The sequence below is a fragment of the Sander lucioperca genome, chromosome 10 (genome assembly GCF_008315115.2).
Source record: "Sander lucioperca isolate FBNREF2018 chromosome 10, SLUC_FBN_1.2, whole genome shotgun sequence".
NCBI classification, from domain to species: Eukaryota; Metazoa; Chordata; class Actinopteri; order Perciformes; family Percidae; genus Sander; species Sander lucioperca.
This window is the reverse complement of record NC_050182.1, coordinates 22,026,682-22,054,229: the sequence shown is the minus strand read 5'-3', so window position 1 is coordinate 22,054,229 and position 27,548 is coordinate 22,026,682. Positions and strand designations below refer to the sequence as shown.

Genomic DNA, 27,548 nt, shown 5'->3' with positions numbered 1-27,548 from the left:
CTTGTATTATTACTCTCACTGCCGGAGGCAAAAAGTTCCACACTCCAGCTTTAACATGTTGACCTTTCTGCTTACGCCGTCCTATGGCACAGTGTAATACTGCCATAGACATTTCTTAAAGGTACCCTGTGGAGTTTTTGACCTCCAATAGCACGAGGAGCACTTTTTATATGGATGGTTCAACATTTTGTTTGTCTCGCACACAAATGCACGCCAGTAAACTGACACAATGTCTTCACAATGATTTCATATTATTCCACCTTTCAACAAGTGTTGGTAATGCACCAAGATACACATCAATGCTACATAGGGCACCTTTAACCCTTCCATGCTCATAACATGATAAACCCTTTGATTATAGGTTGCCAAATACATTTATTTTGACACCACTCTCCAATGGCCAATTGTTTACTTCACCACAAAAGCAAATTTTGGATCTCAATGTTTATCTTTTACCTCGGCACTTTGGTTATCTTACCAATGAGCAGTACAGCCTCACAGAGCCACTAGGGTGGCTATAGACTCTTAGCTTTGCTTCAACGTTAACAAGACAGTGAGCAGGTCATTCCCTCATCCATCCTCATTTCTGGGCTGCCAAAGGGAAGTTCATTTTTAATGACATGAAATCTGTATTTTGCTCTATATAACTCTGATCTAGCAGTGCCATTGAGTTAAGGAAGATTCAGTAAAAAGCATTTCTATTCACACATACATTATGCAACAGTGGAATAAAAACATGATTCCATAATCCATAAGTAAAATAACAAAACATACAAGTTACTGGGCTTACAAAACATAAGCCTTTTTGTTGGTTCCTTGATTTTATAATTTGTAACTTTAATAAATAGCAAACTGATTACAATCATGTCTTTTTCAATACATGAAATTGTTTTGGCTGCACTTAAAAGTATTGGAGCAAAGCACCACATTATTGTGCACCCTCTTTCCCACCATAAAACCAATTTTTGTCATAGTTTTGGTCTTAAATCTCATCGTACACTAATTATTAAGTTTCACATTTTAGATTCTGTTAACACATCTCAGTTGTGCTGACATCTCTGACTGCTGCTTTCATTCTCACATAGACAATTACTTTTCAAGAGCCTGGAAAGATAAATAGAGGACTTATATTCTGAAAAATCGGACCCTCACTACTGAGCATTTCAGTCTAATATAACCACATAGTGGTTAACATCTGCTCAATGCGGTGACCCTAAACTGTGGGTTCAAGAATTAAACCACGCTGTTAAAAGTAGCAGAGAGAAAGAATGACTCAGGCAGGAAACAACTGATGAATACTGTTAGCATAAGGCTGACAGATGCATGGCGGCAGCCTCCAACAGGAGCTAACACATTGTGTGCATCTCTATGGGAGCCACCTCTTTGCATTGTGGGAGTTGTGTCTCAGCAGGGGGGGGTGTGTCACTTCCTGGTAGGAAAAACCTCACTGTTAGAGCAGAGTCTCCCGGGATGTTTAGCTTTGAAATACTGATGCATTGTGGGAGCTGGGGTGTATTGTGGGGAGTGGTAGGCCCAGCGGGTGTTACGCCTGTGTGTTGTGCCGATGATTGTGCGAGAGGCAGTGATGCACATGCACATGCGCACACGCAGACACACACACCTCTGCTCTATGGATACACAGCAGCCCAGCAGGATCTTGCCTTTGTTGGTTTGGAATACACACAGAGAGTTCACCCTGCGTGTATACATTGTACACTCAGTCTCACAGAGGGAGTAAAACTCCCCAATGCTCCTGCTGCAAACACATGGGAGAGAGATGAAAGACTTTCACAGCAAGCAGCCATTAGATGGATCACTTCAACTTCTTCCACTGACTTCAAGCTTCACTATCCATATAGGCACGTTTAACACATTTCCCCGAGCTTATCCACATCGCGGCTACAACATCCTCAGCCGCCGCTCCCAGCCTTCTCCTCAGAAAAAGGTGGAAGTGTTGCTGCAGTCGAGCTCTGGCCATCCTCAGCTCTCTTTATCCACACCATACTCTGCCCCTTTCCTCCCTCTGCAACCAATGCTCTCCTCCAACCTGGACTCACATCAAAGTCACCCACTTCCCCTCACCCTCCTCCGCCGCCCCCCCTTCCCTTCTGCACTGAAGGTTGGCTCATCCACAGGTAACCTTTTTCACTTTCATTCCTCGTTTCTGTCTTTCTTTCTCCCTCTCCCTCTTTCCCCCTCTCTCAGAACCGAAGAGCATCAAAGACTGCTGGGCCTCACGCCAGGGGCTCCCTGCTAAGCAACCTACCCCGGACCCCCCGCCAACACCCCTCCCCCAACACCACTACACCTCCACCGCTACTGCCTCCTCCTCGCTCCTCGCAAAAACCCCACATGTAACACACACAGGCCGGTGTATCCGCCTCCCGCCAGGCCCCAGATCAGCGGTGGCTGCCCCACGCTGGCTGCACATACTGTAAACAACAAGCTGTCAACAGGGCTCAAGTGTGCCAGCCATCTGATGTGACCTATGGAACAGAAATCTGGCTGTGCTGTGGGGGCTCAGGGCTCAACAGGGGGTTGGTCAGGGGGTAGTGTGTGTGTGTGTGTGTGTGTGTGTGTGTGTGTTTGTGTGTGTGTGTGTGTGTGTGTGTGTGTGCGTATGAGAGCGAGGAGGGGGGCAAGCTTTGACTCTGCAGGTGTAGCAGAGATGGACTGGGTTGCTCTCTAAATATCATGCCAGTTTTAAAACATATCTGTGAGCACAGTTCAGGGCAAACAGCACATTTAGTTTAAAGTAGGATGTTAAAGGTGCTCTGAGCAGCATTTTAAATAATCATTAAATTAATCATTACCCCAGAATGACCACCAGCTTCACCAGACTGTTGCTGCCCATGGTACTGAAGGGGTTATATATCAATTTTGTGTTACACTTTACTTGAAGGTATCTACATAAGAGTGACATGACACTGTCATGAACATGTCATACACATTATAAACAAGTCATAAACGTTTATGGCATAACGCTTCTTTTAGGAAGTGTCATTCGATTTTTATCATGACAAGTTATGGTTAGAGTTATGGTTATGGTTAGAGTTATGGTTATGGTTAGGGTTCATGTGTCATGTCACTCTTATGTAGATACCTTCAAGTAAAGTGTTACCCAATTTTGCATTGAATAGCTGGCACTAAGTTTGGTGACTTGCAGGTGAAAAGATGTATAGCCGGAAATTATTTTACAATATAACCTTTGTTTCAATGGCATTTTGATGTCTCTATTGTAACATACTTCTTGGCAAAAGCGATAAAACATTTTTTTAAATTCTTTACATACCTTACAGTGTTATATGTGGGTTTTGTAATGAGATGTCACTGCAATAATGTTGGCTTGTTTACTTCCGCCAAAGTCAACGCTTTTTTTCCAGTCCTCAAACGTTCTTGTAGCCCGCGAACGTTGTAAGGATGTGGTCAGGGCGGAGGGTGGGTGCACAAATTGCTGGAAGATCGTGGTTATAGTTACACATTGAAAGAGTTAATATATCTTGTCTTGCGTCACTGTTGACTTTTTCAGTATTTAAAAACAACTATGATTTTTTTTCCCCTAACCTCAACCAAGTGCTTTGAGCTGACTGACTGAACAAAAACAACATTAATCTTGCTTTAGTTACCAGATGCTTCATGTCATTTTTAGGAAACAACTTGCATATAGTTACCACAAAGCAACACATCAAAGAGGTCAAACAACCCTCTAAGTTAAAGTATACTGTAGTTATAGTGTATTTGTAAGAAAAATTGAGGGTCTAGTGTAATTATTTGCCCTGAGTCACAAATCTGAATTAGCGCTTTAAGCACTGGAGTCACTTACAATATCCTATATCTACACCTTTGCTTGTAGTACATTATCCAATCAATTCTAAATTCACCATTAAACTCACAACAATAATAGGCTAAAGGGATGGTTACTCCTGCTGACTTCATAATGACATAATGGACCATGGAGGTCTAGGAAATAATATAACTGCACAAGTGTTGCATACAGATCTGTAAGGTCCACATTAAACAGTATGAAGAAAAAATTATGGGAAATCAATGGGAATCATGAGGGGATAAAAAAAATACATACAGTAAGAGGCCATGTGAAAGATAATTGAGCATGCAGTAAAAGCCACATAGTATTCACACTGTGACTGAGATAAGACGTTGTGACAAAACTGTATTCAACTCCTCTCTTCTCAAACCTAGATTTACGTCTGATATCCTTTTTGTCTGCACATCCTGTCTTTTTTTTTGACACGACTTGTATGACTGCACTCAATCGCTGTCTCCCTCCCTGACTATTGTCTGTATGCTATTATTAGTGTCATCTCCCCAATCTTCCTCCCTTCTCCTCCCCGTCCCCCCAAACCCCTACCCCCATGTCTCCTCTCAACTCACACTCAGATTTGTGGCTCTTAATATTGTATCTGTCTACCAGAAGGACAGGAGCACGGGAAATGACATGTTTCCGCCTGGGGTGAAAAGACACACACACACACACACACACACACACACACACACACACACACACACACACACTCACACACCTCACTCACACTCACTCACTCGCACACACGCGCAGATAGAACACACAGGCATTGGAGACTGCGTCAAGCTCACAATGTAATTATGGGGAGACTGAGCAGTCAGTTACACACCTGAGTGCAGCTGGAATCAGAGCTAGGGTGTTACTCTGACACTGATGGGGAAAGCCAGGAGTTAGTCTGTTAAAACACAATGACAGGACAAGCTCCGATGTAATACAGGAAGGTGACACTGCCGTGCCATTCATTCATGTGGAAGCACAGATATATTGTACAAATGTATGTGGACCAAGATGTCTAATAGGAGAGATTACACAAGCTTATAACAAGTCGTGTGGCTATTTCAATAGTCCATGGACTGACAGTGTCTGTTTGGCTGCTTATAGAGCCAGGAGAAGTCTGGTACTGAAGCTGTAATGTAAATCTTTTTTTCTCCCAAATGAATATGCAGTGCAATATGGAGTGTTCTTTTTCAACATACCTTCATCAAGAAACATACCTTTAAAGGAGAAAATTAACCTAGGGGTTAATAACACATGTGTACCGAGTCGACCGTTCTCTGGGCTATGTTTTCATGCTAATCGAATGTGACCAGTTTTAGCACAAACCGCTAATTAGCTTATAACGCCAGTCGTCGGGGCACGGGTAAAGTAAAAAGAAATCTGGAAAACAGTCACGATCAGTCGAACGACGAATAACCAGTAACATACAGGTAGCTTAAGCACGGCGTTCGTCTGATCGTGACTGTTTTCCCAAGATGGCGCCCGCCTGTATACATGAACGGTACTGTCTTTATATTTGTCTTTTTAATAAACTGTCTGTACACTTACAAAGTTGTCAATGCTTCGGTTTACATGTAGGGACCATCATTATGCTACCGTGGAAGTGTGGTGCTATTTTGAGCCTTGCTAGTGGTATAGAAATAGAGAGCACTGTTGTTTCAGCATTAGCCACAATCATAAGCATACACTATATTACAGTTCAATGGCAAACTTTGCAATCCTTATGGATTAAACCAACATTTTTGGAAATGTGTTTTCTTTCTGAAATATAGATGAGAATTTCCACTCTACTATCATGTCTGGGCGTTAAGTAGTGAGGTGATTAGCCTAGCTTTGCTTAAAGACTGAAAGCAGGGGAAAAACCAGGCACCCAGGAAGTGCTCTGGGCTTGAACATAGTGGCCAAACTGTCCAAGCCTGTCATATGATGTCCCCTGGCCCATAAAGACTTTTCCCTATAGGCTATGATGGCGTAAAAGACCTCTGTAAATCAGTGGATACATTTTTTTGAGCGTCATAACCCCAGCGAAATGACTCCCTTCACTATCAGAATTTGATCCATTCGGTCTGATAACATTTGGAAAGTCTGGAAGAGCCGCAAAATCAAATCATTTAACCCCCATTCAAGTTAGCAGAGCGCTTAACCGGAAGTAGCCGGCTCGGCCAGCGGAAGTCTCTAGTGCACCTGCTCTATAGACAGCACATGGCTCCACGATGGCTTCATGCGCCACAGAGCAACTCTCATAGGAATGAACGGGGCTCCGCCTCGAACACTGTTTCCAGTTCTTATTATACGTCAATGGTTCCCCCATTGACGTATAATAAGAACTGCCAGCCTGGCTCTGTTTTAGAGTAATATCAAAATACACCTAGCCAGAACCGTTGCATGGGTTGTGCCACCTGTGCGACCGCACAGTGCCTCGCGCCTGCCTGGTTTGAAATCGTGCAGTTTTTTTTTGTTTTTCTTTTTTTCATTCTATATTTGTATATGCCTGTGCTTGACTCAATGTGATCTAAAATGAAATTCCAGTTTGTCAATAAATAAAAAATGTATACATATTTTTCTTCATGCGCGCCCTGCGAGAGTGCGAGCGAGGAAGAAGGAGACTGGAAAAACAATGTCAGCTCAAACACTGGACTACAAAGACTTTAATGCTTGCTTTTAATGAGCCTGACAGGCATTAAGATATTTATGTCCAAGCCCGACCATAGTTAGTAGTTTTCTCATACTAATGGCACATGTATGTGTGGAAAGCTTTTATTAAGCAACTGTAGGAAGGCATTCGGAAATGTCAACAGATGAGCGCATCAGCGCATGCACGTGTTGTCATTGTCACAGCTACATAAACAAATTTCAGCACACAGGAAGACGGATGTTAGAGTAATATTTTAAATTTATTTTAATCACAAAAACGAACCTTTGCATCAAGTGAAACAGGCCCATTGGCTACCTACATAATAAGCTGTTTTAAATTTAAAATGTTCAATGCCTTATGTGACCGACATCATTTCTAAATATCTGTCCGAACCCGGCCCGGCCCGTCGGGTTCCGTCGGGTCGGGTATCCATCCTCTAACACGCACACACACACACAGATATGACTATATAGCTGTCTGAATAAGAGCAGTCTCTGTGCGGCTTGACAGTGATTCTTGCGGGCATCACGGTTTATGTCAGGGTATATGAGCAGGGTCTCGCACGTCAATCTTCTCTTCTCTCAAGTAAAGCAGCATTTTTTTCGAGGAACAGGAGGTCAGGCAGTAAGGTTTTTTTTACATACAATACAGATATGCAATCAATTTGGTCAGGTCCTATAGAGGTATATGCTTTATGAACACATGTGAGATATACTGTACCCCTGGTAAATTCTGGCCAAATAGATAGCAGAATTATGAAAAATCAAAAGCCGAGCAAACTCCTGTTACTAAAGCCATCCTGTGAGATAAAAGTTCAATGCTAGTGATGAAAAAGATTTCCAATGTTTTGGACTCCAACTGATGTCTTTTCATTTCCTGACAGCACCACTGACTGTTCTCTGCAGCTGCTTTACAAGATTACCTTGTGACCTGACAAAATCCTTAACAGAGAATCGCTCAGTAAACGGATGGAGGTTGTAGCTACAGCTAGTAGTTCAGTGTATCAAAGCTTCATGCTTTAGTACTACCACTGAGTGTTGGACTACAGTGCCATGTCAGGTCTTACAGTCTGGGGTTGAATATCCCTGATAAGACGGTAATTAATGTCTGTTTCCCAGATTCCCCAAACTGCCTTTATTTAAGCCCTACTAATAAACATTTCTCTTATCTTCACTTTTATGCACAAAGCCAGTTTGATACCACATTATTTAGATTTCTTTTTTCAATTAAAAAAGATTAATCATCATCAAATCTAGTTTGTAATTTAAGACGACTGTGAAATAGCAAATCAAAGAAAAAGATTTAAGCAAAAGGTTAAATTTTAGAAAAAATCAAACTACCATGGTCGGAGGTTTACAAGTATTATTTGACTTGTACACCAAAGCAGCGCCTACCCTCTAACCATATTACCATGCATAAAGAATCATACGCTTTGAAGAGAGCATGATGTTCTGTATGTATCAGCAGTTTCTCTTTTGAAGAAATATAGGCGTGTAGCTTATTAAGGCCACGGTCTGCCATGTTCACGCTGAACCATATCAACCTCTACATAACACAACATGGCTGTACAGCAGCTCCAGACTAAAGGAAGGTAGAGCCAGTGCAGTACAGAATTCTGATTAATTTCCTCCTCTGTAATGCACACCGTTCACTTCCATCTCTCTTTCTTCTGTTTACTGTAGGTTTAGTATTCACACTTAACCAAACGGAAGAGAACGTTTGAATTATCCTTCTCTCTAGCATCTCTGATTTGAGTGTGTGTGTGTGTGTGTGTGTGTGTGTGTGTGTGTGTTCTACCACAAGGGACGAAAGGGCCAGTTTGATAAATGGCTTAAATAATGAGGAGTCCCAGGAGCTCTTAACTACAGTGTAGGACTTCTGTGATGGAGATCTAGATAATCTCACACACGCACGCGCATGCACGCACACACACACACACACACACACACACACACACAAATCAGGTATGCTACAGAGAAGGATAATTCAAATGTTCTCTCCCATTTGGTTAAGTGAGACTACTAAACCTCACACACACACACACACACACACACACACACACACACACACACACGCACACAAACGCACAAGCATGCACACACACACACACACACACACACACACACACTGCAGTGAATACCATGAGCTCACAATCTAATCTTAAAATCATACATGTGTGGAGCTCTATGTACAACTGACATCAAAGAAATGCATACAATACTGCAACACACAGTGTTGTTAGACGGCTTGTCTGGTGTGTTTCTTTGCTCAGTAACACAAAGCTTAATGCAGGAACATGCAACATTCAGTCAGGCATCATTACCACCTTGTTATTTAAATAACAAAGTTCTTGACTGTATTATTGCTGGTAGTATTGCTGCTGTTGATTCTTCTTCAAATGTAGACCACCGTTACTGTAAACTGTGTTAGGAGTGGGCCAATACTGGTTTTTTTTGTCTTGATACTCATTCTTAGGGCTGGGTATCGCCAATGATTTCCCAAATCTATTTGATTCTGATTCACAAGGTCCTGATTCGATTACATTTTTGATTCAATAATCAATTAGGTTGGGGAAATTTCAGTTACGATACCAATGTAGCTTGAATATAAACGAGATTCTCAGAGAACTCATGCTGTAAATTGTACAAGCAAGAAACAACCCTTAAATATATTTTTATAATGCACCAGGTTAATGTTTACATAAAGAATGGTGGGTTATTCTGTACATCCATGGTGAAAAGGCATATATTAATTTTAAATGGATAATCAATTATTTTAACCCATTTGACTCATTCTGATACCTAAACGCAGAGGCCTCTTGTTTCACGGCAGACCTTATTAAAAAGATTTGTTGCGTCGGTTGTCATTCTGCCAGCCATCTATGCGACTGATATCATGAACCTAATCACAATTTAACAGAACTTTATCTGTACATATTGCAGTTCACCACCGAGAGCAATCAGCCTCCAAACAAACAAGTATTTACCGACAGCTCGCTCGCTCCATCAGCTTCAAATAAGGAAATGTGTCCACTATCTTAGCATCTCATTTCATGCAGTGGCTTATTCACCGAATGCCAATTATGTGTGCAGGAAAATATCAAGTCTAACTTTGCTATTGATTATGCCAAATATATTTTATGCGAGCAGCAGGAGATGTATTTATTATTCAGCAGGACTGAATGACAAACAAAATCAGCATCAACATGAACTGGAAAAAAAAAGAAAAAGGAAAATCAATAATCACCAGCAGTAGTTTACTTAATTTAGAATTAAAAGCCCTGTATTTTATTCACATTCTTATAATATCCATGTCGGGGATTTAGAAGATGGTTTAGTGATTGTATGGTTATCTTAGCAAACTTTCACTCTGTTAAAATCAATATATTAGTAGAGATGTAACAATTCAAAATTTTGCCGTACAGTTAATTGTCTCAAAAATAATTGCATTTAACAATATAATTGTCTCTTTCAGTCAAATTTAAAAATATTTATTTATGTATTACTTGTTTAAACAAATTAAAGTTTTGAATGAATCCCAGGATACATCTTTTGGTTATATATCACTGTCATAATGTGACCCAGATAATATAAGCCTATGAAGTGAACAACGCCTCTTTATAATCATAAAATATTTTTTCTAACTGTATCTCCTCCCTTGTTATTTCTGTTGCTATGAACATGTATAGGGGTCAAAGAGCCAACAACTAACAATTGAAATAATAATAAAAAATATATAGTCCGACCAATAATCACTTATATAATTACAATTTGGCATAACTAAACAAAATCAACAATTACCAGTCATATGCTTAACTAACGTTCGCAATAAATTGTGGTTAAACAAAATAACCGCGATTATGTAAAAAAAAATGACAATTAGACCATTATGTAATAATAGTTACAGGCCTATGTATTAGTACATTCCTTAAAATATTTCTAAAGTAACATATATTTGATTTCAGTGTTAGATTTCAAATCTTTATCCAACTTTTTGTCATTTATTTTACTGGTTTTTGTTTTGTTTTGTTTTTTACATTTTTGTCTCTTTTCAACGTTCTTTTTTTCAACGTTTTTGTAGCATTGTTCGACATTTTCGGCGCTTTTTTCCCCCTCTACCACCAGCGTACACTAACAACTTATTACCACTATTTTTGGAATTTCTGGTCACTAAACCTTATATAGCCTATGAAATTATTATAAAGAATCTAACTTTTGAGTTAAAAAAGCAGAAAGTATGAATTATTTTGACTAATATTTAAGATCAGAGGATGTTGATGGATAATCACAGACTGTCAAAGTTTAGTCAGAATAATGCTATAAAATTGAATAAAACACCCAAAAGTCAGTGATAGTAGTGAACTGATCCTTAATGTGACTTGTGAAGAGCATTTCATGGAACCTTCCGTTTGGTTGAAAGAAATCCAAATTTCTGCTACAGAAACTTTAGAAATGGGTCAAATTTGACCCGAAGACAACATGAGGGTTAATAATTATATACCAACATACCATATGTTCTGTTGTCACGAATCAACAGTTTTGGTCCTGTCGTCCTGTGTAGAGATTCTCCAGATAACAGTCACTAATGCTGCTCTAGTCAAAAAGCTGAATGCTACAGGCGGAATGTGTGTGCCTGCGCAAAACTGGAGAACACACACTGCCACTGGTCGAAACGCTACCCTCGGTTTACCGCCATGAAAGTAGAAGAGCTTCGGTTGATACTGGGAACCGATCTGATACAAGCCCTTTTTTGTGTTTAAAGCTATAGTGCGTAGTTTCTGTCGCCCCCTTGAGGAATTATAAGTCATGACAACAATCTGTCGTTGCATCCACATGATTCGAGCCTTCCGTGATCAGTTGCTAGTAGCCAAGGAGGACACGGAGGATTAAAAAAACATGATGGACTCTTCAGAAGAGGTTATTATCTTCACTCAAGTTTCTGCGTGTGAAAGTCACCGGACGACATATCTTCTGAACATAGTCATACTGAGAAATCCAGAGAGAGTTGTGTGGAGCTGATGATCTTCATTAGCTTTGTAGCAACTCATTTGGCAATGGCTAGAATGTAACAGAAATTCATTAATATCAAAATGTTACTCATTAAAGCTTTAAATCTGCACATCTCACTGAATGGAACTCTGTAAGTGAAGATGCTGTCCAGATGTTCATAGACCAACATGACTTTTTTTAGCTTATTTTAACTTAAATTATATTGTATAAAATTGAATTGAAATTTTCTGAAGATGGTAAAAAGTCAAACAATAGTAATGTCCAGTCTTCACATCTGGTCTGTTGACTACCGTCCGTAATGATTCAGACATTGATCCATCAGTGGATCCGAGCAGCACTAAAACCTGTGGCTTCTGTTGCAAAGAAGATGTTGTAAACCACGCCTTTGCAGTCTTTGTTCATTTGTTTCTTCTTTTTCTTAAACCTTGTGTTGTCTTCAGGTCAAATCTGACCCGTTTTCCAAATTTCTATATCAGAAATATGAGTTTCTTTTGAACTATACCTAATTTTGATTGCCTGGGAATAACATGGATTATTCCATACAACGCACTTTGCAAGTACAACGAAAGGTCGGATCTCTACTTTCATTGAATTTTGAACAAAATTTTAAATCTTTCAAAACAGTATCACGACGATGTTGAGCTGAGTCTGTGATTATATTTCTTTTAATATAAATTTAAATAATTCTTAATTTCTGCTTTTTTTAACTCAAGAATTAGGTATGATTTCCTATAAATGAGGTTTATTGACCACGAATTCCAAAAATAATAATAAACTGGTAATAAGTTGGTGCTAGTGGTGTTTATACATGGTAGTGAAAAGAAGCGTTAAACGTCAAAAAATGCCAAAAAACATTGTGACTGTAAGCAGTCCAACAAAGTGCTGCCGCGAGGGACTAAACACAGAGAGATGCATAAACGCACTGTGACACGCTCCAGATTGTATTGCAATGATTTATTCCTCCACATGTAAAATACAACTAGCACTGCAGTTACCAAATGTAAAGTTACTTTGTGAGTCGATATAAGTGTGTTAGTGCGGCGGTCAACAGAAAGTGTTCGCTCCCAGGCTCACCCCCGCTCTGTCAAAGCCCAAAAAACCCAGGTGAGCAGGTGAAGCAAACAAATATGTTATCACTTCCGCTCAAACAGCGATGAAAACGGCCACCACCTTCAATATAAGTGCAAAAATATAATAATCAATAAATAATATAAATGAGACCATAAACAACATACAGTATGTGGCTCCTACAAGACTCACTTGAGTGATATATAAGAATTAGGCCTCCAATCTCAGCTGACACTGACAAAGTCTGAACTCCTACAGTCATAAAGCAATCAAGCAGATATTTCGCAAAATGTACCACAGCAGCAGCGCAAAATGTTTGTGTAGACGCAGCTCATCTTGAATGTGGTAATGATTTTCCGTCATCTGATGTTACAGTACACGCAGCACCTTTAAATGACCGCATATGTCTGGTGTCTGTGAGCATACACACAGTTAGGTTCAATATTGTGCCAACACATCAGAGAAAGAAAAGGAGAAACAGTAGCAGACATAATGACCCAGTGAGCCAGTGAGAGAAGCAGCAGAGTGGGGAGGGCCGCAGCACCCGGCGCAGGGTACAGCACCCTGCATGAATATCAAAAAGCTCCCTCCCTTTCACCTTGAGATTAATATTTAAAAGCTGGCTACAGTCTACACACACACACACACACACACACACACACACACACACACACACACACACACACACACACACACACTATGTGCTGTGTGCCCCGCGGCCAGTGGTGCACTGAAGTCTACCTCATTAACTGACTGTTCAGTTCTGAATCTTGTATCTATAAATACTGTATAAAGTAAAAGCTGATTATATAGTGTATATGTTATAACAGATATGGATGAATGACATGATGCTGATGTTTTTCTAACCTCACATATCTAAACCGTTCAGTGTTTTTGCATGTCTTTGTCTATCAGTGTTATGAATTATCTATCTGAAGCATGTGTGTGTGTGTGTGTGTGTGTGTGTGTATGTGTGTGTACACATTCATTTTTATACCCTACCTACATCAATGAATTACAAAATGAAAAAAGACCACTGACTGGAAGATAAAAAAAAAAATAGAAAACAAATCTAAACCAATCTGTGATCCCTTAGAAAATTGTTGCCAATAATATAAATAGACATACCAGTAAACATGCAGAAACACTTGGTCTTTTCACCTATCCAACCTCTACTTTAAGCTTTATTATTTGACTGCCAATTGTGCATTTAAAAAAAAAAATATCAACAATGTATTTTTTGACTGGGTGTCATAGCTGCATGAATCATGTGAAACAGCACATAAAGGAACAAGTACCGGTATATTAAAAAAGGCATAAAATGCTACTTTTTCCCACAGAGTTAAGTCATTTTTATATTCCTTTATCGGATTTTGCTCTGGTGTCCTTTTGTTTAATTATTTTCCTTTTTCCTTCTCTGGTAGAAAAATGCATACTCTGTGTCTGCTGCTGTTAGGATGTAAAACGTGTGTGTTATTTCACAGCTTTTATTATCCCAGTGGGTTTAAAGTGAGTTTGACAAACTACAGAATCTGTCACACATCTTCGGTCCTCAATGCCTTGGTAAAAGTGGGTTTATTAAAAAGATTTAATCACCTTCAAATGTGTTACATTATTCATCTAAATTAAAAAAAAAAAGTCAGGATAAACTTAAAAACATATTTGGCTTGGCCCTTAGCCCTGAAATCACACGCATTAAGAAATATGTGCTGTTCTTAGGCAACAAGCAGATCCTGAATCAGTACAACGTCAGACTGGCGACAGGCTCTTTGACTGCTTTATATCTATTCAATTATATTACTTTTCTTAACCACCAAAACAAAAACAGTGCATATCTCCTTATGTAATGAAAGCAGTAGAACGTTATCTCTGGAAATGTAAAACAGGGAATGTAGAAAATTAGCAAACAACTCCCATTGTGCTGCCTGTATTTGTTTGCACTGTGAGATGTCAGTGAGAGACTGCAGCTTAAAGCAGATTCATTTAAATCAAATCAGTGTTTCTGTTTTCAGCGTAAAATGTGATCAAACCTGTGTTTTGGACTAAAGAAAATAGAACTTGTACTGTTTCTGTCATAGATCTTCTATGGCTTTTTAAGCTTTTACCTTTTCTAAATGCAACTTGCACTTGATGGAGTATCTCTACCTTAGACTACAGCTTAATCTATCACTGCAGCAGTTCTAGTTTCAATTTTTGAACCCCGGGGAAAGCAACAAAAAAAAGCTACCTTCATAGGTGCTAAACACTGACAGCTGTGATGTCTCTGAAAAATATTTTCAGTTCTGTGACAGCTCATGTTAAAGCAACACTAGAGCACTTTTCCAGCTTCGGTCCCCCTACAGGTTAGAAGCGGAATTGTCCATTACATTACATTACATTATGCAAGTTTGCCAGACCGGGTAGCGGATCTGTAATTCGAGTCAGACATAATGAGACATTACGACAGCGGTAATGGACAATTATGCTTCCGACCTGTAGGGGGACCGAAGCGGGAAAAGTGCTTTAGTGTTGCTTTAAATAGCTATTTATCTATTTATTCTAACCTAGTCATGGTTGCTATACTAATATTGTTAAACACATCTTGTCATTGTGCAAGAATTTCACAAAATGGCTAATGTATTGTAACTGTGGTCACTTATAGAGAACAGCAAAGTTTACTTTTTCTAACTCCCACACTCACTTCACCCCCTTTCCAGGTGGGTGTGAGTGCAGCAGACAACTCGCACACAAAACATACCCATAATAATCAGAAATCCCCAGCTATGCACATACGCATGTACACTGTCCCTGCTTGCAGCTCTTTCTTCCACCCAGTATGCTCTAGCCCACTTCTGTCCACCGCTGTGAGGGATGCAAACAAACACACAGACAAACGGACGTGACGTCTGAGGCTTCGCTTTTGTTTCATCTTCTGTTTCTTGTCTGTTGCCCTATGTTTAGCACAGTGTGTGAGGGCCCGGTGCAACACACTTCTTTATGGAGAGACGATGGGGGAGGCAACCTCACTGCCAGAGCAGGTTTATTTTGCCAAGTGTGTGATCAAAGTGCCTGTGCCTGTGCCTGGTCCTGTGTGTGTGTGTGTGTGTGTGTGTGTGTGTGTGTGTGTGTGTGTGTGTGTAGGAGTAGCTGTTGTAAAAACGATGACGATTTTGGGGCAGATGGGTCAGTGTTGATGGTATGCTATTATTTTATGAGTACCGGATAAAATATACAAATCAATACTCAAATAAAACTATAGATATGTACATATTTACAACTGCACTGAGCATAAAATGATCAACTTTAACAGAATTGTTCCCCAAACGACAACTCCCCTGCATGCATGCAACACATTTCGAGCACACGGCCACCAAAAATGAGTATGGTGTTTAAGGAGTTGATGCCAAAAATGTTGTGCACGTAGTGGAGACAAAAAGTGGGACCTCGTCCGGAAACACCAATCTAATAATGATTCATAATACCTGATTATTAACTGGTGATGACAGGCGATGCATAACAACTGAAGGATTGTAGGTGCTGACCCTAAATTCAAGGATTATGGTTGAACATGTACTGCTTTACTTGCTGTTAGGGTTGTGTTTAGTCTTCAACTATTAAAAGATCTGCTCAGTATCTTCATCAGAACTCTTTCAGAAACAGATTATATGGATCTTTATTAAAATGTCAATGCTTTGTGTATAAGTAAAAAAATATATCAGCCATTATATTGTTTACAGTATCTTCTAAACTCTCATATGTTGCAATCAGCTTCAAAAATCCAGTATTTGTCAGACTCTAGAAGAACTGAAGAACTGTGTTTGTACTCTTATCCATTTACAACATTGAAAGTTGTATTCTGATGATATTCTACATTTTTTTTTGCTGGTGAAAGTTACAGGAGTGTACATGTCGTGTGATATGAAATATCAGTATGTGGCCTGAATGATACTTTTATCTGTTTAAATCTATATTATACATAATGGCATTATCTAAACCTAATAAATCAATTTAACTTATTCTCTCGTGTTGCCCCTTTTTTTTTTTATAATGTAAAACTGTTTTTATCATTGTTGGTCAGCCCTGTTATTATTGTCTTGTTAAGCACTTTGTAACTTTGTTTAAAAAAAGTGCTATTATAAATAAAGTTATTATTATTATTATTATTATTACTATATTCAAGAGATTATGGAGACAAAAAACTGAAATTGCTCATCATTTCAGCTTTGCACAAGAGGATGGACAGCCCATTAAATATATGGGGGATTCCTTTTGTGTGTCCGATTATTATATTTGATTTCTACGCTTGAGTACTAGTGATATGTACAGGCAAAAATTTATATAATACACAGTAGAGAAGGGAAGGACATTTCTCCGTTCTCAGCTGAGGTGGACAGCACAGCGCTGCAGTGTTTTACCATTGCACTTTACACCCGCGTACATTAGCCTAGCAGCGAGCGCTAACCGCCATATCGCAGTGATACGTTTCTTCTTCACCGCGGTAAGAAAAAATCCCTATGATAGACACTGGTTTTGTACCGTGCATTAAAGCGGTCTTGTGTGTATTAACGCTACAAAGGAAAAGCAGGCAGGAGGTACAGTATTGACATGTCACACATCCAACATGATAATACAAAGCTTCTCTCTATGATTTCATCCCTCCTTCCACTCTCCTTTTTGCTTTATCTTTTCTTCCGGTGCTGCTCTCATTCTCTCATACAGTCCCTCACGCTATCTTTCCTCCTCCTTCTTATCCACATCTCTCTCACCTTCTATGTCTCTCTCTCTCTCTCTCTCTCTCTCTCTCTCTCTCTCTCTCTCCCTCCCCCTCTCAGACATATAATACATCTTAGTATCTCCTACTTACTTCCTGTACCTTTCTGTTTCTTCCGCTTTCACAACATCTCCTCTCCCTCTTTCCTATTTGGTATCCTCCACTCTCCGCATCTCCCCAAAGCATCTATGAACACATCCCTCGTCTCCACTGCCTGTATTTATCTCTTCCTTATCTGGATCTCCCTCTCCTTCTCTCCATGCATGCCTATCTGTCTGTATCTGCTCTCTCCCAGCCTCAGCGGGCTCAGTTCTCATGAGGGAGGGTGCAGAGGGAGGAATGAACCTGAAATGGTAAATTGTTTATTTCTGACAGCTCAGAGGCTGCATTAAGCGCCGCCCCGTCCCCACTAAAACCAGATGAAGGTAGCAAAGTAAAAGAATGGGAAAAAAATAAATAAAAAATAAAGTCATATTCATCACGGTAATTGTGCGGGTGCTTTGGGCACGTGGGCGGCCGGGTGCCGATGAGGGATGGCGCTGCTCACGGGCCTCCCGAACATCCATGAATCACAGCCAGAGTCGCTCGCCGGCCCTCAGCCGCCATAAAACAAAAGATGGAGATGAAAAATGCAGCAATTAAGTGATTTGATTTCTTCTCTACCCTCCTGTCCTCCTTTCTACCACCCCCCTCCTTTTTGGCCACAGACACACAGACACACAGACACACAGACACACATAGACACACACACACACACACACACACACACATACACACACACACACACAAAAAACATATACAAACAGAATAAGAAACACTGAGTAGTCCTTGCAAACCCTCTGATGCACATGCAAAAGAAAATACACTGGCATACAAAGACTGATGTGTACAGAAACACACACACACACACACACACACACACACACACACACACACACACACACACACACACACACACACACACTTCATTTCAGTTAGTTTCTGTCACACACGAGGGAATGAGGGTTTACTTTTCTTACATTCAGTTTATTATATATCCAGCTCCAGGCTTTATAATGCTGAGACACGTTCAACATTTAAATAATTACATACATCTGACTGCTTGAATTTGTCGATGAAAACCATGTGTAGCAATAAATAATAACAGTGAGCAGGTGGCGCATCCTGATGCATCGTGATATCAAATCGATTCGCTGACACGATAATCAAATCTAATCGTCAGAGCAGTGAAGATTCACCCCCCTAAAAACAATGTATCGCAATGCAACCAGTGTGTTTTGCAAGTATCTAGTATGGGTTAAGAACAACACTGGATCCAACAATTCCTATAATGCAACTTGAAAAGCCTCTTTCCGACCAAGTAGTGACAGGAACGTATTTATAGGAACAGTCCACTTCTAAACAGTTCTACTAACTACTCTCCCCCAAAACCGTTTTTTCCATTTGCATTCGCACTGGCTAAGTGGCCATAGAAACTGGTAGGAGGGGTTAGGGAGTGACACAAGCACAGGAACGGTCTTTATAGCATTGTCACTAGACTTTAGCGCCACATACAACAACAAACCAGCATGGAGGAGGCCATCGGAATGTTATTGTTGTGCCTTGCCGGGATCTACATATTGGAGTTTGAACGGTGGCATTTAAAGACTAGGCTGGAGTACTTAACAGAGAAACCCAGAAGACGAAGGCTCCAGTGTAATATGATCCTAATTAATATGATGGAAGAAGATAGAAGAGCAGAGCGCAACAGGCAAACGAAACGACGGGTAAGTTGAACTAGCATTAACAATTAGCTGGTTGAATGCCTGATGTTTGTCTTATGAGTTAGCATACGTAGGCAAATTGCAACAGACAGTGAAGAATATGTACTGTTTGTGTTTCAGATGTTGCGAGGTCACTAAGGGTTCCTATGCGGAAAAGAGAAAGACCCTGCCCTGAAGTAGGAGCTGAAAGAGTTACAGGAACTGTGGTCAGAGGAACTTAAAAATCCCCAAATTGGTCCAGTCGGAACAGGAGAAAAAAAGGGTTCTAGGAACGTTATGTTCTAGGAACTGCAAAAATCCCTCCGGTCGGAAAGGGACTATAGCAGGGGTGGCCAACCAGTTAAGTATAAAGAGCCACAAAAAAAACGCACCATAGCAAAAAGCCACACAAAACATGCACGTCCACACTACAACAGCAACAGTGTCTTCCAGATCTAATGACAGTCATTATACATAGCAGTTTTCATAGTTTTTTCTCACTTAGATTGACTCAGTGGGAAACCTGACAGTCTTTGTTATCCACAGTCCTTTTCAGGTCTTTCTTGAACTCGGTTGTGGCCACTCGAAGAACTCTCTCACTCATTTGTCACTAAAGGGGCTTTCAAACAATCGGATTCAGCAGTGAAAGGGTTAACGAGGAAGGTGATCTGTGGCCCCTGTTTTTCCTCAGGTTGCAGAATCTGTCCTCAAAACTCTGCTGCATTATTTTCCATTTTAAAATAATTGGCAAATGTATTGGCAGATGCATTCAAATGTGTGTTTTTTTTTTACTTATCTGAAATACTGTATGTTTCAGAAAAGTTAAAAACAACAATCAACCAATGACACAGCCCCCAGCCACACAGTAAGAGCCTCACAGGAGCAGGCAAAGAGCCGCATACGGCTCAAGAGCCACAGGTTCGCCACCCCTGGACTATAGTGTCTTTTTATTAAATCTTCCCTGCCTAATATGTCTTTTAAACGCCACAACCCAAATTTTAAACAATTTTTCTGTTAATAATGAGTAGTCAGACCAAGGTAACTTGAGTAATTTTCTCAGACTTGAAAAAGCTCCCCCTGAGCTACAGAACACATTAGACAACTGTTACAGGCTACTGTACCTAGTACTCCCCAAAGTTTAGACTACTAAACTGAGTTTGACATGTAAAATCAGTGGATTGCTCCGTAATCATGGGGCTACTAGCTGCTAATAGTACTAGCTCGTAAAAACGTGTTTATATCAAGTCAGAGAATGATGTTTTATGGCATCCATCAATCATCTGAACAAAATCATTCAAATGTATCATTGATAAAAATGCTACACTTTCAGTCCAAATAGCACGTCTATCAAACTCTATTAAGACTTTAGTCTTTTGTGTACTTGAAACCACATAAGATGATCATTACACTGCTTTCTGTAAGGACATAGATGGCAAAGATGGCCAGTGGGTTTTTTTTTTTTTTTTTTTACAGTAGGTCACCTGAAAACTGTTTAAGTAATTCCTATTGTCATGAACATTTTTTAAGTTCAATACCCCTCAAGCGTTACACACTACACACTCAGGTTATTTGAACTGAAAACCTTACATGACAATAATTTAAACATGACAATACTTTTGGGATGACGATAATTAACAGATTTTTTTGGCAGTGAATTGAAACTTTCTATTAAGCATTACTATCTCTTCCTTTGTGCCTCTCTGGAGCAAACATATTAGAACAATTTACCTCCTACACGCTGCAGCGTGGAGACTATATTTAACACTGCACTCTATGAGAAATGGGGATGCTTTAACATTGGTTAGCATGGGAGGGGGGCTTGCTTAATAGGACTTGGCTAAGCATGTGTAATTAAGAGCAGGGGTAAGTGGTGAGTTGCAGGGTGCATGGTGTGTGTGTGTGTGTGTGTGTGTGTGTGTGTGTGTGTTTGTTTGTGTGTGAGGGATATGGTAGCAGCATCAGGCCATGATGGAGTGCTTTGTGGAGCCAAACACCCATTCAGCAAGCTGTGTGCTCATTAATCCTGCCAAACTCCACTTGTTACATGCACGCACAGGAAATCATGAGGCTAGGTAAACAGGGGACTGCTGTGATCCATCACTGCATGCCAGCGAACACAGGAACACACTGATATGTAAGTGAACACACTCTCTCTCACACACACACACACACACACACACACACACACACACACACACACACACACACAGATGCAGTGTACAAGCAAAATGATAAGCTGACGCACATATATAGTAGAAACAGACACAAATCTGCATGAACCTGACAAATATACCGAGATAAACAGATGCAAACTAAATTATGATTTAAATTTGTATCTGTTATCTTACGGTAAGTACATATATCACTATTTCAGAATGTTTTGCTTTGCTTTACATTGAGATGTAGGAGGGAGAAATAGCTCTCTTCTGTATGTTCCAGAGAAATCACATGCAGGGCTGGTGAAGGCCTGCACGCTATAAGTAGAAAGAAATACTGCCACAAAGCCTGGAAAGAAATCGATAGAGCTTGACCCTAGTTTGACCTCTCGTTGAATGGAGAAGTTATGGCATCACACTGGCCTTGACATTAGCTTATTTGATGTGTATTTTCCCAACAGCAGCTCTCTCTGCTCTCTGTTTCTCCTTCCTTTCTTTCCCCTTTTTCTTTTGTCTTTCCTTACTTGCTTCAATTGCTTTGTTTCCATCTCCTAAATGCTAGTGAATACACACACACACACACACACACACACGCACACGCACGCACACGCACACACACACACACACACACACACACACACACACACATACCTACATGCACATGCCCACGCACACATACATACACACACTCGCATCGCATGACAAATGCAGTATAGGGCCAGTTACACAGCCCAGTGGTTAGATGCAGTGTTGGAGCAGATCTGTTATATCTCTACGCCTGCCTGGCTGGAGCATTTACTGAAGCCATCAGCGAAACGACATTCCATATATCTTTGACAGAGAGGGGAACAATACTATGTACACCAATTTAGCCCTGGGAGGGGGGGATTTCCAGTTAATGGGCAACTTTTTTTTTTCTCTTAGTTTTAACATCCAGTTTTCAAAATGGCCACCCTTCAGAGACACGCTCCCAGGCTGCTACTCAGATGCTAATAAACTCCATTACAAGGCATCACGCACAACAACAAAAAACAAGGTACAGACGCTTTAGAGTTCATTCTTTCAATCGCATCAGACTTAAAAACTCTTTCATACATCAATCTATCCTATTGTTAAACCAGCTACAATACATCTAGTGCAATATTTATTCAGGGTTACAAGTCTCCAAGACCTTGTCTGTGTGTATGTTCATGACATTTTCTGTTGTTATACATGCATGCTATGTTTCCTCACTTGGGTGTTTATGTGATTTGTAGTAATGTTTCATGTATGTCTTTTGGTGTTATTTATCTTATGTATGTCTGTATGTATGTCTATGTCCTCTATGGTAGCGCCTTCACAAACAAGTCTGGTCTCTATTTCCCTACATTCTGCCTCACAGACACTCACAGTATAAGCTGCTAAATAAGGTATTAAATCCTTATGCACGAAGACTTGACCAATATTGAAGAATATCATCATTTCTTTTTCTATGATTACAGATTTTACAGCTTTAACTCTTCTTTTACGCTCTCCCTTGACCATGTCATGGTGCAGCTGCAGGGTTCACCCAGCCAACTGAGCAGCTCATAATGAGAGAGGCAGCCTGGGAACACAAGACCTGATAAGGTTAAAGGTCACGGGTCACCCAGGGGCCAATCAAGGGTTAGTGGTGGAGCAGGTTCAGGTTTGGCTGGATGTAAAAGGCCAGCGGGGTCAGGTCACATCAGAGAAAGGGCTAGCTGTCTTCTAGGGTCAGTAAAAGGTGACAAGAACACTGGGGTCTGTTTACCAAAACAAAAAATACCATGGGCATAGATAACACTGTAGGTGTAGTAAGAAAAAGAAGAGATTTTCAAATATCAAAATGGGTTAGAATTAGGATTGAAGGTTTGTCCATGAACTGAAAATGAATACTTGCTGGAAATATCACCCTTTTCCCAGGATAAATTATTATTTGGCTTATATGGTAGAAGATGAAGTCGTCTCAAATTTAAAAAAAAACAAAAAAACACACTAGATAGAATCCTGTTTTTAGCATATCCTCATGTCAATTTGAATATGTCTGAGTGTTTACTGGCGAGTGTTTTAAGGCCATTTTAACAGTGCTGACCCGAGGTTATTACTGCAAGACCTGTGTGCCAAGTGGTAGATAAGGAAAATCAATCGTGTTATTTATGTTATTTTGATGCTTTAAGGACCAGAAGCACTGCTGTTGGCCGCTTAGTTGTAACATCTATCTATGCAAGCACTGCTCCACCTGTTGAACACTGCCCTGAACTCTGATTTAGGAATGGAGCCTGTATCCTGCATGTCTGATGAAGCCTGTGTAGTGTTTGTTTACGAATTTGGCACTCTGCTTTGTTCCCACTTACTCTAACAAGCCTAGTAGTCCTACAGTATGAGGCCATACTACTAGTACTAGTACTACTAACGCTAGCACGCTGATGGTTAACACATATAATGTTTACCTTGGTTATCATCTTAGCGTGTTGTGTTTAGGGTTGGGTACCGAAACCCGGTTCCACTATGGAACCGGTTCCTACGCAAACGGTAGTATTCGGACTGGATTAGAACGCAAATTTTGGTTCCTCATTTCGGTTTCAAATGAAATATTTTTCCTCTGTCCCTCCGGACAGCGGCAGACTCTATTTTCTTTCTCCCTTTTCTGCCGAGTGGCGCACGTTCGCTCGCGCTATTCTCCGACATGCACTCTACAATCACTGCTGATAGACGGCTTTTTGTACACGCTCCGAAACGGAAGTAAAAATATCACACTTTGTCTGTAGTCTACCGTTAGCTAACTACCGTAAATGTAGGCTACCTTTAAAATGCCTTATTTTCCCTCTGGGCTCACCGAAACGGACGTAAAAGCATATTAACCATTCACTGCACGTGATCACTAGTAAACTTGCTCTGCTAGTCTATCGTTCAGGACAAGACTCTGTAGCCTGGTGGTGGAGGGAATGGGACAGCCTCCCCAAATTGTCTTCCCTTTCAAACTCCTACCTGTGTGTCCAGGCCTCTTGGACACCATCTGAGAGAGTTTTCTCCTGTGCAGGACATGCCATAAGTCAGGAGAGGTGTAGTATCTCACCAGAGAAGGCAAATATGGTCATTTTTCTGCAAAAGAACTGCTAAAGTTTGAAGCTGGTTGGCATACCAACTCAAAAACATTTATTTTGTTGTTACTTGTTAATAGTTTAACTGTTATTTGTTAAATTATTGTAATTATGTGTTAGGTGACTTAGGTTTACTTATTATATATTTAAGTACTTTAAAACATTAATATAATGTTAAATTTAAATAATTTTCAATTTAAAAAAAACTCCATAAAAGAGCCTTTCTTTGATGTCATTTTTCAGTTTTTCAAGAATCGGTTTAGGAATAGGTTAGGAATCGGAATCTTTTTAAAAGTACCGGTTCGGCATCGGAATCGTAAAAATCCAAACAGTACCCAACCCTAGTTGTGTTAGCATGCAAGATTTGCCAATTAGCGCTAAACACAAAGTACAGCTGAAGCTGATGGGAACAGTTTAGTTTTGCAGGTCAACATTTTCATATGTTTAATACTTTGGATTATGTGGGCATGAACCAAAGTATTAAACATGGCACTAGACTAGAAGTTAAAGGATCGCCAAAGTTACAATTACAATTCATCCTGATCCTGAGGCAAATCATCCAATAGACATTTCATTTAAAACCACAAATGTCAACTTGCTGGTGGCACCAGAATGAAAGTCAGGGGATCACCAAAGTCATAGGATTCATTCATCCCTAGAGAGATGCCGGCACACCGCTGGTATGGCTAAAGTTATTATGTCACACTGCTAAACAGTGGGATTTATTTTTAGCATGGAAATGAAAATAGAATAAAACGATGCAAATAAAAAGTTGATGTAGTTGCTTTACTGTAATAAACGTAATTTCAAGTTTGGACTATAGTAGCTACGACAGTTGGTAGCGTTAATGCAATTTGGAGAAGGTGTCTTTATTTGGTATATGACGAATAAAGACAGACAAGCAAACTGCCTAGAAACTGGAGCCAATTTTGACAAGCAATCCAAGGATTTCCTAATATTCAACCCTTTAAAAATGTGCACAATAATGACCAAACATACATTATATACATACATTTATTATAAACACAAGATGTGGCCATGCCACAAATACAGGCTATAAACAAGCACCTTTTTTTCTAGCAGGATCAGTTTTTCTCAAACCTTCATAGCACTTCACAAACAACTGCCTAGATTTCGGTGTACAAATGAGTAGAAAAGAAAATTATGGGCAACAGCTTCCTTTAGACCTTTTTCCTCCTCTCATCTTCGCTTCTTATGAAAACAGAAATGACCCACTGAATGCTTCGAAACCCTGTATCAATGCCTAACTGACAGAAATGGAGCTCTACCTCCCTCCTGCCCAGCCTACACAACACAAACAGACTTACAATGAAGCCTGTATGAATGGAGACCTGTCAATCACAGGAAACCCATCCATCACCAGGCAACATACAAATGATCATCTCCTAGAATCATAATCACCAGGCGTGAGCAAGTCTACACACACACACACACACACACACACACACACACCCACCCACAACCACAGGTACTGTAGATAAATGCACACAGACACAAACAATCAAACACAGGCATAAACAAAAATACACACATTCACATTCAAATGCACATAAACATACACACAGCCCATCCAGAGTGTTGGCGCCCAGACTGTAGAAGTCATCAGGGACCTGTAAAGCATTACCCTCAGTGTGACTCGAGCCACTCCAGAAATAGCCTCTGTAATGTATTCTTACCGCCACAGTCTCTTTTGCACAATAGTGCCCTTAATAACACACTCCATTTCTGTTGGCATAAATAAGGGCTCCATTTCCATCTTATTTCATGCAAATGAGTGCGCCGGCGCCCAAACAGGTAGTGGGAGTAGTGTGTGAGTGGAGTGTGGAAGTGTGTAGTCGCTGAGTGTAGTGGCATGATTGGGGCCGAGTGAATTCAAATGAGCGTTGGAGAGACCCCACAATGTGCCAACGACTCCCACGCCAGCCTGCCAACTGCGTGACAGACAACGTCACTTACGGGCCCCGCAGCCTGCACAGGGTGCCGTTACAGGGGCCTACGCAAAACCAATATTTATCCAGGCAAATGGTTCTCTGGAGAGAGATTATTGACGTAGACACAAGACTTGCGCTCCGGTAGTAGGCGCTGGTGCAGCCCACTACCATGCCATCTCTCGTATTTGCTGATTCCATTGGTTCACTGTGTTTTCGAGAGTAGCGATTGGCTCCCTTTTGTCTAACCATGCCGAGTACAAGCAACATCAGCAAGAGGTATCTGGATTGGCAGTGTTTCACACTAGGGATCATGTAACTGACTAGGACAGGCTTTTCTGAAGACATGTCTGCACACTGATTATGTAAAAGTGCTATTTAAGTGCTATATCTGCTGTGACATCATTGATAATGGTGTGGTCACAAGTGAAACAGGGCACCCTGATCCAAGTGTCCATCCTCCAGGAAGTCAGCCACTGTTTGTTTATAAGAGCTCTTTCAGCATGTCTGCAATTAACTTCATCCTCGCTTCACAACTCGTCCCATCTCCCTCTGTGTGAAAAGTATCTCTGAGTTTTGTCTTGTGTGCATGTGTAGTGTGTCCTCTTTCCAGGTATCCTTGGTACAATGGTGTATGGTGGATGTTTTGTAGTCAAGGTCCTACCAGCAATTAGCACCCGGACATTGCTCAATGTCTTTTCTTTTCTGTGTGCCTTTGGCTGGCCACAATAAAAGGCCACTCTATAATGTGCAGTTTTACTGTTGTTTTGTCCGGAAACCAGTCAGTATCTGGTGTTAGGGTTAGGGTTCATCCCTCTCTCTCTCTCGACCTGACTGCAGTTCGTCATTGTAACCGACTTGAGTGAGCAAATGCTCACATTCGATGGCGTCTGGCACTTTGGAGAGGTGTTCTCTTCATGGATAAACCCTAACCCTAACCCTAACACCAGATACGGACTGGTTTTCGGACCCCCCCAATACAGTAAAACTGCACATTTTAGAGTGGCCTTTTATTGTGGCCAGCCTAAGGCACACCTGTGCAGGCATTGGCTCCAGGCCATTGCCACCTTGCAAAGAATAAGCAAGTACAAATAATGGATGGATGGATGAATGAATAGATATTCATTCATATTATAGATTACAGTTGTGTTCAAAATAATAGCAGTCCAACATCACTAACCTCATAAATCAATTTTTTTGGTAGAAGTGATATTTCTACATGGCAAATAATTTACTAGTAAGTGTTGTAGAGTCATAGAAAACCAACAGACCAACAGTCATGACATGCATGCTGCTCATTCTGTGTAAATGAATCTGT

The 27,548-nt window shown here is 40.5% G+C and overlaps 1 protein-coding gene across 1 annotated transcript in view; it reads right to left on the bottom strand.

The window, feature by feature from the left end:
* LOC116066554 (proprotein convertase subtilisin/kexin type 4-like) overlaps nt 1–27,548 on the bottom strand; it is a 238,799-nt gene that overhangs the window by 132,037 nt on the left and 79,214 nt on the right.